Source organism: Pogona vitticeps, chromosome 6, assembly GCF_051106095.1.
Source record: "Pogona vitticeps strain Pit_001003342236 chromosome 6, PviZW2.1, whole genome shotgun sequence".
NCBI lineage: Eukaryota > Metazoa > Chordata > Lepidosauria > Squamata > Agamidae > Pogona > Pogona vitticeps.
Genome location: NC_135788.1, coordinates 29,128,639 through 29,142,740, shown reverse-complemented (window position 1 = coordinate 29,142,740; position 14,102 = coordinate 29,128,639). Strand labels below are relative to the sequence as shown.

Genomic DNA, 14,102 nt, shown 5'->3' with positions numbered 1-14,102 from the left:
AATCTTTTTATAGGGCATAAATATAGAAAATACTAATGAGGGACCAGTGATAAGATGCTAGCATGATCTAGCATTAGTTTCTTGTATGTAAAATATTTTTTACAAATTAAAAAATTGGAGGAACAGGGGAGAGGAAAGACAGCACAACTGCCAATGTCACTAAAAGACCACCTACAGACATGCTCTCTCATCTTTCAAGAGTGTATTACAATTGATACACAAGAAAATGCCGGTTTGGATCAGGGAAGTAGAAGTACCCCAGAAACAGAGGAAAAGAAAACTACTTGGGGAGCAAAAGGGACTGGACTAATTTGGATCAGTCTTTGTGTCAACATGGTCAATAAAAATACTTAAAATTAAACCTTTGAATAAATGGAAACAATATTTCAGTATTTGACCATGTAGTCACAACTCTATACAAAATGACAATTTTCATACTTGTATCTATCCACTTCTCTTTAAGTAGCATGATATTGTATCAGTATGCTGATAAAATTCCACGCTTCCAGTACACTCAAACTGGATTGTTTAGCACAGTGGTCCCCAACCTTAGGCCTCCAGATGTCCTTGGACTTCAACTCCCAGAAATCCTGGCCTGCAGAGGTGGTAGTGAAGGCTTCTGGGAGTTGTAGTCCAAGAACATCTGGAGGCCCAAGGTTGGGGCTCACCGGTTTAGCAGACAGGCTCTTTGATCTCATGCCTTGCCTATCATAGATATGGAACACAACTAAGTTTTTTTGCTAAATTAATTGCGGGAACATGGTGATTGTTAAAAATGAATGCATCAATCAATTTTGTGGTAATACAGCAGCTATCCATTCTATACTAAGTAATTAAAACATTCACAGGACAAGAAAAATGAACAGCAGCATTCCTAGAGGAGAGGGAAGGGAATCCTAAATTTGTTTCACAGGATACACAGGATACTGGATCAAATCATTAATCCATCTAATGCAGTGCTGTCAACGCTGATGAGCTGCTGTTCTCCAGGTTATCCCACAGGATTCTTTTCTTCGGATTCCACATTAACAGACCTTACCCTACTTAGGATCCAGAGTTAGATGAGACTGGGTGTTTTCAGGGTGCTTTGGTGGAACATTATGACACCCTGTTGTATTGCATCTGTCCAACATGTCTCATATGTTTAACTTATTTGGGGAGGGCTAAGATAAGAAACTTGGCTTTTCTAAAACTTAGACATATATATTTTTAAAAAAAAAGTTCTGCAAAAAAAGACTTCTTGTCCAGATGTAATAAGGAAAGGTTGAATGTGATGGGAAATCATTACAAATATATCATGCAAGGACAAAATGTCCTCAATATTTGGAAGATTATGAACTCCAAAATTCTCTCTCTCTCTCTCTCTGTAATAGCAACTTTAAAAGTCACATAATACGTACGTATCATTATGTATTTGACATTATTGCATAAATAATATTATGACACTGGCTCAAATTGAATTCTGTGTGCAACTCTGAATCTGTACATATTTTTAAATAAGCAGAGACTGGAAAGTTTGTAGAGAATGGTTAGCAGTTTAATTAAGTTCAATATCTGCCTCAGTGACAACAAAAGTTTCCCAACAGTCAGGAACACTTTTTTTTCTGGCACAATGCAAGATGCATAGACAAGGACGAATAACGACAGACGCTTTACAAATTTAATTCCCTTTATAATCAGTCTCGTTACTTGGTTTCAGTGCTAAGGCATTGCATTTGAACATCTAAAGTATAGAAAAGAAGAGTGCCTTTGAATTTGTACATATTTTCTCCTCACCTATTGAAAATTGCAGCCCACCCCTCACCTCTTGGGATTCCTGCACAGGCAAGGGTATATAGAGGCTAAGATGGAGATCAAAAACACAGTGTCTTGTTGATAAGCACTGTATTGCTGGGTGTAGCTAGACGATTGGGGAATGTAGTTCCTTCAGGGAAAGGGAGGTCAGTTTCCTGCAATTCATTTCTGCCTTGGCAGCTCTTCAGATGCACAACCCTTGTGCGTCACAGGAATTGGCCAGCTTACCAGAACCACAGTAAGCTCACCCCTCCTTAGGAGATGCATTACAGAAAGCCTTGCTATCAGAAGAGAAGCCCTGGGTCATTGAGCCCTAAGGTACCCAGTACGCCCCTGCCGTGTAGACTATTAGCATCCGAAAAGGTGAAAGCAGGGCCAAATTTCGGAGCGGAGGTTGGACTCAAAATCCAATTGCCCACAGCGCCCACTCTCAACTATTTGGGCCAGTAGCCCCTGTGCCAGGGCTACCATACCCTAGAGAGGCGCTTATCGACTAGAAAGGGCAACCGGTGCCCTTTTGGAGGGCGCCAAAGAAAACAAAAGCAGGTGTTCTGCACCTGTCCTAGCTGCGTAAAAGAACATTCCAGCAGGGAGGCTTTTCGTTATGAGCCGCCCCTTGAACACCGCTGCCCGTCGCGCAGGTGCCTTGTCCTCCTCGGCATGTGTTAACCGGAGCCAATAAAGGGGACATTTGTCCCCTGTCTAATGGCAGGACCATGTTCTCCATCCTGCCCTCAGCTAATGCAGCGCCTTCTTCCCCGGCGACCCCCCCCCCCCGCCTTCGTCTCCCAGCCCACCTCGCAGGAGGCTAAGGAGGCGGTGGCGCCGGGGACAGGCGGCGTCGGGCGGGCAAGCCACCGCCTGGCGAAGCGCCTGGTGCCGCCCGGGAGGACCCGAGGGAAGGCGGGGGGGAAAGGACGACGCTGCATTGCGGCTGGAGGGGGAGAGAGAGCGAGCGGGCGCGCGTCTCTCTGGCGCTGGAGGAAAGGAGGGCGGCGCGTCTTTGGAGCGAGAGAGGTTGGCGGGCGAAACAAGAGCCGGGCAGGTGCTGAGGGAAGCCCGGGAGCGAAATAAGCTAGAAACGACGCTCTCTGTCTCTCCCCACCGCCGAGGCGATGGAGCCGGCGAAGGGAAACACCGAGCAGCCGGCGGAGAGACGGTGAGCAAGCGGCCCCGGGACGCACGAAGCCTCGGGGGCTCCGGGACAGCCGCGGGTCTCGTCGCGGCCGGCGGGACTTGAGGAGAGAGCAAAACGCGGGAAGGGGCGGGAAGGCCGTGACGGCAGGACAAAGAGGCGGGGCTTCAGCTCTGCCCCTGCGTCCTTGGCCGAGTCCCTGATCGAGTCCCGCTAGCTACCAGGGACAGCTTTTATGGGGAGTGGGGATGCTGGCTGGCTGGTTTGTTGCCCAGCCAGAGTACCCCATGGATCACATCCAGACTTGGTTGTCTTGGGCTTGACGGCGGGGTCGGTGGGTGGAGAGCATGCCTGCAGGCCAGGGAATTTAGAGCTGATGAAATCTGGAGATGAATACAGTACTTTGGTGTTAAGGAAATGATAATTAAAAACAACAACAACACATCTAGTTGTGTTTCGAAAGTATGAGCTTTTTTGGGAAAGGAGAGGGAAAAGATCTTACCTACGCGGAAAGTTGGAGACGGTGTGAGATGGTGTCTTTTGACCCAGATGCCACACGAACTATTTATAGCTATGCTTGCCTCCCCACACAACTGGGGAAGGGGTCAGAGCCTCTTTAGTAATAGGTGTTTTTCTTGTGTCAGAAATCCCCTAGGGTCAAGGAGTTTGCTTTTTCCTATAAGAAAGCATCGTGCTAGTTAAGTAACCCAATTCTATAGCTATTTAAAGTTACATCTATTTTCAACATATTCCATCAGATGTATTCCTAAGAAAATGGGGATAAAGTTAGGAGCCCTGCAGTTTCAAAGATGTTCAGTTTACTCTTTAAATATACTCTTTAAGCATAAGGGATCACAGCTGTATAGTGAAAACCTGTGCATGCTTGCTTAGAAAGTTCCCCTAAATTCACTGGGACTTATTTTCAAGCATCTGTAAGACCTTGAGGGAAGGCCCTGGGGTATGATATTTGTCCTGGTGGCTTTTACCAAGGCTGGCCCAACAAATTTTGCTGCTTGAGGCAATGAACAAGATGGCCACTGAAACTTTCTTGTAGTGATGGGTTAGCATTGCACTGCCTAAAACAGCATCTTGTTTAGGGGAAAGTGCAAATCCACAGGGTGTGTGTGTGATGTGCAACTTTCAGACATTTGCCATCTGATCTTAGGTGACATTTGTCCCCTGTCTAATGGCAGGACCATGTTCTCCATCCTGCCCTCAGCTTATGGAGCACTGAAGTGAGATGTTGAACTATGTCATTCATTGAGGGAAGACAGTGGATATGTGACAGATTCTGCACTGAGGGCTGGATTTCCACTTATGGGATTTCCATGTACAGTTATTGCATTTTTCAAACCTCACAACCTCTAATTTTGTTGCTGTCACATTTGTTTACTATCGTATTTTACTTTCTAGCCTTTCACAGGTTGAACAAAATGTGCTAAAGAAAAACTGTAGAATTGCATTTTGAATGTAAAGGTTAGGAGTGACACATTATGGATCAAGACTGCCTCTTTCCCTTGCATTTTCTCTGTGACTTTTACAGCTGCCCGGCAGACATATATTCAATAGTTGTATATTTCTTCACAGTAATGCAGTAATTGGAAACCTTCATCTGTTGAACTTCTGTCTGTCACAGTGGTTTTAGCAGGTAGGAGCCCAGTCTGAGGGAGGGGACTTCAGAGGCACTTCTGAAATGATGGAAAGAAATAATGTTTGCTCAACTAAGCATTTTTAGAAGCTTAAATTTTTAAAGAATTGTATTCAGAGGGTCTTGCTCTCAAGAAACAAGTATTGGTTTTAGTTCTATTAACATTTATGCCTTAGGAAAAATTTGTTGATCATGGAGAGAACGAGAGGAGTGAACAGTGGATAAAAAGATGGGGAAAATAGACATAATTCTAAATCTCATTTCAGACTTTCCCAAATGATTCTACAATTTTTTTTCAACAAATGAGTGCACGAGTCTGAATTAATGCTGATCTTATTTTAATGACTCAACTTGCAGCTAATGCTCCTTTGATTGTCCACCTGCTCTCTGTTTCTATCTTGTTTGTCAGCAAAAGATGAAGGTGCCTCAAGTCTATGCTGAGTCATTTGAGGTGGTACATTACTTGCATTTTCAGGAGTATTTGATGCCATTGACCATAGACCAAATCTTAGAGATTTATAGTTAGCTGAAGTGTGTCATATTTCAGTCATGGCAACATTCACAGACAATAATTAGTCATAATTCCATAAAATCATGGCTTACCATTCATTAATTATTTAGTTAGGAATACAGCCTGTTCACTCATTTCTCTCTTGCTGCGGTGGCTAAACTAGCTAGGATCAGAAAGCTTTGTGTATTGTCCATACGAGGGTCTTCTAAACCAAAATCATAACTCTAGTTTTGTTTTGAGTTTATGATTTCTGATTTCTCAGGGAGAGATTAATCAGGTTTCTTGTCAGGACATTTGTTTATTTATTATCTAGCCTTTCTTCCGGTACACAGATCTATGGTGGCTTACAAAAGGGTTGAAGAACAGATACAGCTAAAAACCACATTAAACTTCAGTATTAAAATTCAATTGGTGAAATCCTGTTGCTTAGTATAGTAAGCCACACTAGTAGGCCCACTGAGCCACTGGAGATTTGTTAAGTCAGCTGCTCCATAAATTCCATTGATTCAAATGGGGCCTACTCTAGTTATGACTGACTTTAGTGTAGCAAGGTGCAACTGGAGTAGGCCACTAGGAATCAATGAAACTTACAGAGGAGTTGACTCACCCAACTGATTCAATGTGCCTCTTTTATTATGGCTTACTACACTAAGAAAGAGGATCAATGAAACTAAACAAACTTTCATATTAAAAGAACTACTGGCTCAAAACAAGAAGAAACAGAGGAAGGAAATACAAAATCCCCTGGTCCACTCCTCTTCCTCAGTAGCTCATTCAGTTACAAATGCCTGCTTGAAGACAGAAGGACAACAGGGAGGGGACCATCCTGGCTTCCCTTGGAATTTTTTTTTTCTACAGCCTGGGAGCAGCCACCAAAAAGGCCATGAACACACTGAATTTTAAGTTCCCCATTAGTTTGGCTCAGTGGTTTTCACCCTTGGGAGCCCAGGACTTTCTTGAACTACAGAAGCTTTAGTCATTGGCTGTGCTGGCTAGGGTGTTTGGGAAATGTATTTCAAGAACATTTGCGGCCTCACATTTGGGAAGCAGTAGTTTATCTGCTCTAACCCTATGGGAGGAGAAAAGTGGGTCTGGATGTGCTATATACACTGTCATGACGCTTGTTCATGGCAAATTTGTGTTCTTCAAAATGCTGCCTTGCTATCATGTACAAATGAGTCCACTCTTTTGAAACAATTTCCTCGTTGTGCCTACATGCTATACTGAATAATAGGTTGTAGAGTGTCTCCTAACAGCTAGGCATGTTTATCTGCATAAGTGAAATGATTCTGTAATGGACTTAGCTTTTGGTTGATATTGTTTGCTTATATATTTGGCTGGCTGAATGAGCTTTATTGGTGTAGCTAAATCAGAGGAACATAATTGCCATGAAAGAAATAATTGGTTCTTATGTATTATGTTGCAGGTGATAATTTAGTTGAGGCTGTAATCATTCCCCACCTCCCCCATCCCACATCCAAGTAAACAAATTGGATTTCATCACTTTGGGAGGATGTAATAAAACTGTACATTGTACAACAGCATATTTGTCTGTTAATGATGTTCAGGCTATTTTCCACATTTGATTGTCATTGGTTAATAAAAGTTGCACTGGTGTAATATTTTCAAATCTGGAAGTGATATAAAATTGCCTAAATGGAAAAAAGAAACAAATCAAATCATTCTCCTGAGCTTTTTAAAAGGTTGCAGAAGGGTTTAGGTAGTCTTTAAGGGTGGCAAATGGACTGAGTGGGGTAGATGCCTGGCCCTACATGTTTGTGGTGGGGCAAAGATTTCTGCTTGTGATATGACGTGCCAATGAGCCTGATGCTATGCTTTGTCTATGCAGAAGTCCCACTGAGCCATTCACAAGTAAGTGTGCATTAGATTGCAGTTGTCCAGCCATTCTCAATGGTTGCCATATGCCCCCTGGGTGGGGCTGGCACATTTGAAGGGGAGCACAGACTGGAAACAATTTTCACACACCACTTTATAAGGTTCATTATGTGACTTATACAATCCTGATTTGGCCTGTATTTCTTCAATATAGTGTTTATGGCCGCAGCCCCCCCCCCAAAAAAAAGATTGAGAATGACTTTAGCCAATTGTTTGCATGCCTTATGTACTAGGTTTTTATGCAAGGAACCTGTGCACCAGTTTGCAGCCAAAGGATGCAGTCCTAATTATATTTGCTCAACAGTAAGTTCAGTTACATTTAATAGGATTCTAGGATTTGTTTCTGTGTAGGATGGAACTGTTTAGCCCACTGTAATCATAATCTAAGATCAAGATCATTAAAAAATGTAGGAACTTTTGCTGGTTTGAATCATTATTGCTAATCTTTACATTGTGCCTTCACTAAGGAAAATAGGGCCTTTTTTAAAAAAAAGTACAGTACAGTGGACCCTCGACTTACAGACGGCTCGACTTACAGACTTTTCGAGTTACAGACTTCTCTGGCTGCAAAATTTAGATTCAACTTGCAGCCGGAGAATTGACTTACAGACCAGAAAAAACCCAAAATGGAACAAAAATAGAATAAAAACCGCCGGTTATAGGATTAATCGGTTTTCAATGCATTGTAGGTCAATGGAGATTCGACCTACAGACTTTTCGACTTGCAGACACCATTCCAATATGGATTAATTCCGTAAGTAGAGGGTCCACTGTAATCTTAATGGAAACAAGATTGGATCTTAATTGCTTGATCGAAGTAGAATGTACTTTTTCTCTTCCTGACTAGATATAATGTGGCAGAAAGCACATATATCTTAAAATAATAGAGATGGGGTTCAGATTATTTTGAGAAAAAAATCATTATACAAATTGTGCTATTATGAGAAGTAAATTTAGGTCTTAGCTTTGGGTATAATGAATGGCCATTTTACTTATAATTGTTGGGGGAGAAAGCAAACATTTAGTTGTTTCTAATTAAATATATATTGTGGTGTTTTACTCATATGTATGCAGTGACTTTTGTTGAGGTCAATGTAAAGACTTATTTATCACACAGATTACTATTGATCAGAGTAAACCTAAGATCAATACTAGATTTTGAGGGTCAGTAAATTTGTAAGTGGGATGAAATATGGAAGGCAATGTATCCTTCAGGTCTAATTTTTAGAACAATGATACAAATGCTGGTGGAGCGGAGATGATTAACTATTTAAAGTTGGGATTGAGTCAGTTAAAGAGGAATTGCGTAAATAGCAGAACATTTAAATGCCACATTGTTGTGCCAGAATTAATGGGTGAAAAGTATCCCATTAGCTCAATCTGGACGATGTGAGAGATCATCTCCTGGGTGATTTGCAGACTTCCATTTGCATCTGTTGTCGTTGTGTACAGCTGGTATATGGAAGTGTTGAATTTGGGGCACTATGTTCCTGAACTAGTCAGCAGTGAGGATTCAATGTGGGGAGGTTAGTGCCCTCCTGCAACTAACATCCTGATCTCCTGCAGCTGTAACAAAAATGTTACATAAAGAAACACGTAGATCATCTAAAAACAGTGCAATCCCAATAAAGTTCTTGGGTGCCCCCATTTTCATTGGTTTCAAATGCAAATTAGAACATTTTGTTTTATAAGCTGAGGCCTAATTTCTTCAAAAAGAGGTTGAGTTTGAAAAAGAAATGGTTTATATAGGGTAGATGCTTGCATTTAGTTTCATTTGGATTGGTGCATTTGGAAAAGAAAGAGAAAAAACTTGCATTATTTCATTGACTTTTCCCAACAAGTATTGACAGTAATAATAGAGTTATTGTCAGGCCTACGTTGGATGACTCTCTTTTCCTAGGGAGAGAAGAAGCATAGATGATTCTTTCTTCACTGCTCCACATCTCATGAACCTGTTCCTGTACCCAGAATGATACTTCAGCCCAAAGATATCAAGGGAAGAGGAGGCATATTTGATTCATGCTCCTGTTTCACAAAATATAACTTCTGCATCTATGAAGGATCATCACAATGTAGCCATGCATATTACAGAACTTTACTCTTTCAGTGATTGTGATGATGATGGCGATGATGATAGTAACCCTGGGAAGAAAAATGGAATGAAGTGGCTGCAGAACATTATGAAATGCTTAACATCCTGCACTGCACATTACATGGAAATAAGAAACTAAGAGCCAGTCACTGAGATGTTACAATGGGGCAGGCAAACCTCTCTTCTTGACCTGATGTAGGCAGGTCAAAACAGCCAGGGATCGGCGATATGTAAGATGTCTTCATTTTATCCAGAGACCCTATACTAGCCTGGATGGAGCATTTGTAGTTTTCCCTCCTATTATCAAAAGGAGAAAAACAAGCACACTACATACACATAAACAGATCCTGTCTTGGCTAGTGTGACCTAGGAGGTATTTGGATAGAGTGGAGGAATGGGCAACTTGGCTGGATCCAATGGCCTGTTTTTTAACCCAAGATCATATAGGTGGGTACATAGACCTGAAAAATACCCCAAGTGGAAAGTAGTGTATGGAAATCTACCTCGACTTTTGGTATTTTTCAAGTGTTAAATTATGCAGCAAGCCCTGAGACATATGGAAAAAATGAATTACAGTTTATGAAGATTTTCGGGAATAGTAATGCGTCATTTACTGCTGAAGATTTTTTTCTTGCTGTCATGTGCAGTCTTATTTGGATCTAGGTCTCAGAAAACCTCTCCCATCATTAAGAACAGTTCATTAAGTGGAAAAACGGGAGGGCACACCAACTCTGGAATGTCCTCCCCTTGGAAGCTTGATTTGGCACTGACTCTGGCAAGATTTCAGCACCAAGTCAAGATGTACAGCCTGCAAAAGGTCAACAAACTCTACACAGCCACAAGGACCAGTGGTCACTGTACACAAAAGACCAGTTAATGACACCCATCAATCACAGTGACAGATCATTTCTCCCCCTTATCATAACAATACACCCACAACAAAAAACACGCTGATCACCATAATCACCCAATCTCCTGAAAAGGACAAAAGTTGATTCCACGGCCATAAATACTCAACTATCCAATAAACTGCACCAGAGCACAGACAGAGTTCTGACTCCTGTCCTATGAAGATGCCAGCCACAGAGACTGGCGAAACGTTAGGAAGAAAAACCTTAAGAACAAAGCAGTCCGGAAATCCCACAACAACCATTAGCTCCCAGCCGTGAAAGCCTTTGAGAATACATTGAATGCCTCTACAGGGAGGAAATGGTTAGATAGACCCGGAAAATGGAAACACTCTGAAGCAAAAGAGCACACCTACTATGTTCCTTAACATTTCTACTACACTGCAGAGACACAAAAACCATACCAGCCTTCCTCAGGACAAAAAGGACTTTCATTTTCCCACAGGCTAGCTGCATCTATGACCGCCAGGAACATGCCTTTCTATGGGAAAGAATCCATACAACCCACAAAAAATGGACTCCACAGACAAAAAACTACTATTCCTACACATCAATATCAGCCAAAAAATGAGAAATCAAGATTGGGACAAAATCGATACCCTCTCCTACAGAAAGATGAAAAAAGAAATGGTGAACCACACAGCCAGACAAAAACAGAAATTCAACAAATGCCAAACAAGTCAACCAAAACCTACACTAGACACCTCGCGCATCATCATCAACCTATTTGAATGCCAACTGTCCCCAGAACAAACCTTGATCTTAGCCAAAGGAGGAAACTTTGCAGTCACACCCAGTAAAATTCCTGTGGAAGACATCATTGCCAACATGGAATCAGCATATCATCTTCCAGAAGAAAAAGCAGAAGAATTAAGAGGTGAAGTGACAAGGGCCCTACAAAAAGCAAAGCCCCCAAAAAGCAACATTACAAGAAATGAGAGAAATGCTATCAAGTCCCTAAACTCAGATCCGGACATCATCATTCTGCCAGCAGACAAAGGCAATGCCACAGTAATCATGCAAACAGAAGAATACAAGGACAAAATCAGGGAATCTCTAGACCCCACCACCTACAGAAAACTGAAACGGGACCCAACCAACAAAATCACAAAACAAACATGCTGATCAGGAGTTCCTCCCTGTACCCCAACGTCCTTCAATGAATCTGCAAGACAGAAGCTCTCCCACCAAGACTATGCAGACTCCCCAAAATCCACAAAGACTCAGTCCCACTCAGGCCCATTGTAAGTGCCATCGGCTCCCAGACATATGAATTAGCCAAATACCTAGCCACCCTCCTATAGACCCACATTGGACAAACCTCATCCTACATCAAAGACTCAGGACATTTCATAAGCAAGATCAGCACCCTAAAACTCAACTCCGGGGACAGACTAATCAGCTTTGACATAGTATCCCTATTCACCAAGGTATCAATAAAGGACATTCTGACACTCCTCCAGCAGATCTTTCCAGAAAACATCAAGGCCTTTTCCAACACTGCCTAACGGCCAGCTACTTTCAGTGGGATAACAAGTTCTATGAACAGACAGACGGAGTGGCTACAGGGAGCCCCCTCAGCCCAGTTACTCAAACTTCTATGTATATGGAACATTTTGAAACACAGGCCCTGGCTTTGGCACCCTTCACACCCTCAGTCTGGTTTTAATAAGTGGATGACACCTTCGCAATTTGGAACCATGATGAAGAAAAACTGGAAGAATTTCTAACCTAATAAGGGGGGCAGGGTAGAAATCGAATGGATGGATGGATGGATGGATGGATGAATGAATGAATGAATGAATGAATGAATGAATGAATGAATAAATAAATAAATAAATAAATAAATAAATAAATAAATAAATAAATAAATAAATAAATAAATAAATAAATAAATCTCAACAGCATCCACCCAAATGTACAATTCACAATGGAAAAAGAAATAGAGGGCCAACTCCCTTTCTTAGATGTCATGGTCATACGCAAAACTGACCTCCTATTGGAACACAAGGTCTACAGAAAACCCACCCACACAGACCGGTACCTACACAAAAACTCCAACCACCACCCACAACAAAAAAGAGGCATAATCAAAACAGCAGTAGACAGTGCAAACCAGAACTGTGAAGCTGAATTTCTCAGCACCGAACTCAACCATTTGAATTGGGCCCTACAGGCGAATGGCTATTCCGAGAATGAAATCACAAGAGCCATCAAACAAACAAAAACAAAACAAGACCAAACTGAAGAGGAAAAACAGCCACCCATAAATAAAGTATTTCTGCCATACATCAAAGGGGTCATGGACTGCATGGGGAAACTTTTGAAAAAAAACACAACCTACAAACAGTATTCAGGACCACCACAAAAATCCAACAAATGTTACAGTCAGCAAAGGACAAAAAGGACGCCCTCACCACTGCAGAAGTATACAGTTGTGGCCAGGTATATATTGGAACCACAAAATGCAGCATCCACACTAGAATCAAAGAACATGAGAGACACTGCAGACTAAAACAACCAGAAAAATCAGCAGTAGCTGAACATGCCCTAAAACAAGTTGGACATGAAATTCTATTTCAAAAAACTGAAGTACTGGACAACACCAGCAATCATTATTTTAAACTGCACAGGGAAGCCATTGAAATCCACAAACACCAGCAGAGCATCAACAAAAAAGAAGAAAATCTAAAACTCAGCAAAACTTGACTCCCAGCACTGAAAAATACAGCGTGCAAAAGGTCAACAAACTCTACCCAGCCACAAGGATTACTGCACACAAAAGACCAGCTAATGACACCTATCAAATCAATCACAGTGACAGATCATCTCTCCCCCTTATCACAACAATACACCCACAACAAAAACACACTGATCACCATAATCACCCAATCTCCTGAAAAGGACAAAAGCTGATCCCACAGCTGTACATACTCACCTATCAAACAAACTGCAACAGAGCACAGACAGAGTTCTGAATCCTGTCCTCTGAAGATGCTGGCCACAGAGACTGGTGAAAATTTAGGAAGAAAAACCTTAAGAACATGGCCAAACAGCCCGGAAAACCCACAACAACCAAGAATATGTACTTATGTATTAAAGCCTTTGGGGGTTGAGTATCATTGCACAGGTTTTAGTTCAAAGTTTTTAACATTTTAAAATATTTGGGTGTTTTAATTTTGTGTTGATTTTAAATTGTTTTAAAATATCTTATGTTTTCAAATGGTTTTATAACATGCTTACATGCCCTGAGATTCTGTGATATAGGGTGGGTTATACATACATACATACATACATACATACATACATACATACATACATACATACATACATACATACATACATACATACATACATACATACATACATACATACATACACGTATTTTTCGCTCCATAAGACGCACCTTTCCATAAGACGCACCAAATTTTTTAGGAGAAGAAAGCAGGTAAATATAATCTGTTTTCTTTGCTCCATAAGACGCACAGACTTTCCACCCCCCTGTTTTATGGGGGAAAAGTGCATCTTATGGTGCGAAAAATATGGTACATACATACATACATACATACATACATACATACATACATACATACATACATACATACATACATACATACATACATACATACATACATACATACATTAAATAGAGTGAGATTGCTTGCTATTTAAGTCTGCTATCTTTCCTCTTTCCTTTAGGCATCTAGATTTCCAATTCAGTGAAGGCGGCTGAAGATAGTACTAGTGGTTAAACATGGTACTGCAGGTTACAGACAGATTTTAATTGATTAAAATTAATTAATCCATTTAAAAATGTACTTTGCTTGAGAGGTACACCTTATTTATTTATTTATTTATTTATTTATTTATTTATTTATTTATTTATTTATTTATTTTTGTTTGTTTGTTTGTTTGTTTGTTTGTTTGTTTGTTTGTTTGTTTGTTTGTTTTATATCATGCCCCATTAATGCTCTTCCTCTTCCTCTGTTCTTTTTTCCCTATACTATAAATATTTTTCTTTCACCTAGTTTTTCTCTACCTCTGTCCCAGTATTATTTTCACCTATCACCTCTACTCATTCTTCTCCTCCTCTTTTACCAAGAATCCTCCCCCCTTCT

The 14,102-nt window shown here is 41.0% G+C and overlaps 1 protein-coding gene across 8 annotated transcripts in view; it reads left to right on the top strand.

The window, feature by feature from the left end:
• The first annotated feature begins 2,613 nt into the window (after positions 1–2,613).
• THSD7A (thrombospondin type 1 domain containing 7A) overlaps positions 2,614–14,102 on the top strand; it is a 349,546-nt gene continuing 338,057 nt past the window's right edge. For 4 of the 8 annotated variants that reach the window (XM_078377154.1, XM_073003242.2, XM_073003240.2 and 1 more), the window contains exon 1: positions 2,614–2,953. The gene's annotated coding sequence lies outside the window, so the exon portion shown is untranslated. The remainder of the gene's footprint in view (positions 2,954–14,102) is intronic. The other 4 variants (XM_073003238.2, XM_073003239.2, XM_073003237.2 and 1 more) reach the window with 2 other exon arrangements.